Genomic DNA, 4784 nt, shown 5'->3' with positions numbered 1-4784 from the left:
ATAATAATAATAATAATAATAATAATAATAATAAAAATAATAATGATAGTGCTTTACATGAATAGAGGGCAAACAAATAATAACAGTAATAAATATAGCTGCATGAAGCCATACAGGGGGTCCAGTTTAGTCGTTTTAGGTACATATAACAGTTTCCCTGGTTTTGTGAAACGCAGCACAAGTAAAAAAAAAAAAAGTCAAACACTGTTGACTTACGTCCCAACCAATCAACGCGCGCTTACGTCACTGCATGTTGCTCTTCTGCCGTTCTGTTTAAATATCCTTGAAGAACAGTGTTTTAAGAATTATGATCATTCCTGGATGATCATAACGAGCCCTCCTGGATGGAGTACCGACACAAAAGAAAATGTCTGTTCCTCCAATAGTTCTTCGAACTTCCTGCGGTGCAAAAACGTCTTCTTTGAACGATTCTAGTTTCTGGGGTTTTGTAAAACGCAGCACGAGTTTCAGTTTTCCGAGTTTCCTTTAAACATGATGATAAACATGATGAATGATGATGATGATGATGATGTCACAAAGCAGCCCGCTCCTGAAACTAATGAAATCACGACAGTTTTTCTCTAATTTCTGCTCCAAATGTGGATCCATATTGATCGAACTTGAACGACAAGATGTCTGAAACATCCCGGTTCTAATGAGACCTCAACCGTGCCTATTTGTACTGCAAGCAAATAAGCAAAATGCAGTTAATAAAAAATTAGTTAATATCATACTCAATTCCAGTTTTTAAAAATGAAATATGAAATAGTAATAATAATACGAATTATGCATAGTTACTGCCTGTTTTCTATCATGTCTTCTTTGTTGTCCAAACTCATCTAAAGGTCAGGAGGTCAATTGACACTTGTCAATGATTTGAGACCTCGCACACACACACACACACACACACACACACACACACACGCGCACACACACGCACACACACACACACACACACACAGATATACAAACACCATTCTTTTGTTATTCTGTGGCTTTCATTCGTCTCAGTGAGCAGTGTGATAAAGACGGTGAAATCAAATGCAAGGACACCTCTATTCAGATATATCCAGCAGATAACGCAACATGCGTCTTGGCTCTATTTTGCTCCCAATTCCTCGATGGAAATAATCTCTGCGGTTGAAATATGAATGAATTGGATGAATAAGCCGGTGAGCATGACTCTGCAAAGTTGCCTCAACGTTTTTTAAAATTGGTTTGATTTGGGTCCGATGCATGAGGCTACATTGCCCCCTGCTGGCCCTAGGTAGAACTGCACCCTGCCTGCGGGAGAAGACATTCAAGAGCATGCATCGTTGCTACAATGATCTGTTGTGTTTTTTTTGCCTTTCTAATTTAGAAAGAAAGAAGTGCATTTTTGCCGTCTGATGTTTATTTACTATGAAATGAGAACAGTTGTGTGTTTTTGGATCCATGTTCCCTTTGATGCACCATTTGAACACATTGCAAACATTGCAATGTGTTCAAATGGTGCATCAACCTGCAAAAATTGTAAATGATCTATATTATATTGATGTTAATATGAACAGATGGATGGATGGATGGATGGATAGATAGATAGATAGATAGATAGATAGATGGATAGATAGATAGATAGACAGATAGACAGATAGACAGATAGATAGACAGATAGATAGATAGACAGATAGACTGCATTAAAACTGACAAGAGTACCCATCATCCCCCAAAGACTCTCTCACACACACACACACACACACACACACACACACATACACACACACACACGCACACACACACACACACACATACACACATGCACACACGCCACTACTACACTATGGTCACCTTGCTATTATTTATTTTTGTCTCTCTTTTGTCTCGCCTCTGTCTCAGACTCGTCACTGTCCACACAATTACCTTCAATTATCCTCACTTCCACCTCACCAATTACAGCTATTATTGATTCCAGCCCCCAGGGCTTTGGGCCTTATCAGTCCAAACCACAAGCAAACCATGGAGGGGGAACCAGAGACGGGAAAAAAATAATGGACCCTTGATTTATTAACTCAAAGTCTCAAGGTTTTTCCTCAGGACTTGAATGGCAACGATAAGGGAAAACGAAGGAAATTGGACCTTCTGTGGCCCCCACTGTCTAGGAGGCACGGGTCCACACACAGGTCCAGTGCATTTCTACACTTCATCCAAGGATTGCCACATCCTTTAACATTAGCCCGATATTAATTAATATTCCGCCAATGGAACCTCTGCAAGGGCAACGGCGGCAGAAGAAGAAACACCGGGTTTCACACAATCAAAGATAAGACGGAGGCAGGATTTTCGGAAGGTCAGCCGCCCAGCGTGAAAGCCTCAGAATGCAGAGTCACGCTCCGCGGCTCATCCTGTCAGGTTGTTGTTGTTGTTTTGTTTTTTTTTTGGGGGGGGGTTCTGACTACGATACTTTCTGACATTTAGTGAGACACAAACATAAGCCGCTGTCACCACACGCCGGCACGGAGCATCCATCATCCTGAATGGACGCCAGGACTCCTGCAGAGAATGGCCATTAACAACGCCTCGCTGCCATCTCCTGTTAGAGCAAACTCCACTGGCTGAGACCCAAGTGCGAGTGGAAACGCAACGCTGCCGTCCGAGGAGTGAGGGAGACGTTCACCGACGTGGTGATGGGGTCGGTGTTATGATCATAATTTATGTATTGGTACTGGTTTCACTTTTTGAAAGTGGGCGTCTTCAAAGGTTCGGCATTTATCTATATTTTCAAATAATAATGTGGCCAAATTGACGTCATCTATCCAACAGTATTTAGTTGTGGGACAAGCACTCAGACTTTTACTTTAGTGAAAGTAACCCGACGCAAAATTATTCTGGTTAAAGGTGAAAGTACCACATTGACATGTATACTGCACTTAAGTATAAGAGTATTAGTATTTGCTCTTAAATCAACTAAGTAAAAGTATCACGTCATATCCAGCGTCCTGATATAACAGAGCCTATAATACGACATAAAGTGCTACTGTACTTTTCTTTTGTCTGCAGATGAGTGTACATGCAGATCCTGACTACAATTTACAATACACAGGTAATACTATAGATAATGGTAATATACATGCATTTGAATAGAAATCAATATAAATTCAATTAAATATGAAGGAATGTGTTATTATAATTGATTCATGATTTAGTTTATTTATTATTATATTATATATAAGTAACACAACGGAATTAGAACTGTAGTAGAGTAGAAAGTATAGATATTTGCTTTGAAATGTAGACGAGAAATATATATGAAATATGTGCACAGTTATTGGTCGTGATTTGCCTGGAGTATGAGACAGAGACATAGAGCGTATTCTATGTCTCTATGTCTGCAAATGGTTATTGTTTAGCGAGCAATAACATAACAAATGCATTACTTATTAAAATTGTATCAAATCAAATCTTATTCGCGGTCATCATCTGCGGTCACTCGAGGAAAGTACGCCCGGCCCTCTCCACCCGGGCCACTGACCTTCCTTCGGCCGGGGGCGCACGGTCTGTTTTTGGGAGACGCGCGTGCCTGGATGACACGGCCTGTCCGTCGGAGGCGGAGCGAAGCTCCATGATGGCGGCGTCGCTGACTTTACTCATGGGCTTCGGGCCCCGTTAAGGTTGACGAGCCTGCCATCAGTTTCCGTGCAGGATTGGGATCCCCTGCGGCAGCTCAGCTTGACCCCTGTTTCCACAGCGAGGGGCTCCGACCCGGACGTGCCGTCGTGTGGAGGCCGCGATATTCCGATGGCAGAGCCTGGCGGTCTACCGTGTCAAAGGCCTTTGCCAGGTCTATGAAAGCCGTGCACAGAGGCTGCCTTTATTCGCGGCGTTCTTCCCCGGGGTCGGCATGCTGTGAATACGGTGCCCGCCGTACCTCTGAATGGGCGGAAGCCACACCGTGATTCTGGGGGCACGTCTTCAGACGGCGGCGGCGGTCGGCTTGCGAGGACACGAGCGAGGACCTCGCCGGTTGTCGGCGGGAGCAAGATGCCCCTGCAGTTCCCACATTCAGCCTGGCCCCCCCCTTCTTGAATGTTGTCCCCTTTATGCTTCTGGTAGTTCTTTTCGTCCCAGAGGAGTAGGGCGCGGAGGTGGTGCAGGAGCTGTGGCCTTCGTTTAAGATCTCATCTTGGGATCCCGTCTGGACCGGTGGCCTCGTTGTGTCTTCAGGCCCCTGGTGGCATCTTCAACATCCGTCACGGCGCAAGGTCGTCTTCGCTAATGAGCCTCTGGGACGACGTGACTGGTCATGTCCGGTTCAGTTGAGCTGTAGCGGTTGAGAACTTCCTGGAAGGGCTCCTTCCGTCGGGGCGTTAATGGACTCGCTGTCCTTCAGCAGCTCCTGCTCGTCCTTTCGAGCGCAGGGGGTTTAAAGCTGCCATAGCTTGGACCGTAGACGGCCTTTAGAAGCGCCGAGTCTGCCAGCGTCTGGATTTCCAGAGCCTTTTTTTTTTTGGCCACCAAGAGTTCTTGAGCTCCCTCACCCAGCTCGGGGCGTCCGCCTTGTGAGCCTCTCTTTTTTGGCCTTGGGGGTTACATAATTTTGCCGGGCATGCAAGGCTTTCCTTTTCTTGGGGGTGAGCCGTTCTATCACCGTGTCGCTTTCTATCAAACCCGTCCTGGCGTTTTCCGGACACGTACCCAAGGGGGTTTTTACGGGTATCAACATTACTGTTGGAGGCGTTCCACAAAAGGGGCCTGGAGTCGCTGCTGGGTGGCCAGTTCCTCCAGGCCTTCAAGGTTTAGTCTTGGCC

Source organism: Zeus faber (genome assembly GCF_960531495.2).
Source record: "Zeus faber genome assembly, chromosome: 21".
In the NCBI taxonomy this organism is placed as follows: Eukaryota; Metazoa; Chordata; class Actinopteri; order Zeiformes; family Zeidae; genus Zeus; species Zeus faber.
The sequence above is the reverse complement of the archived record's forward strand: the minus strand, read 5'-3'. Positions refer to the sequence as shown.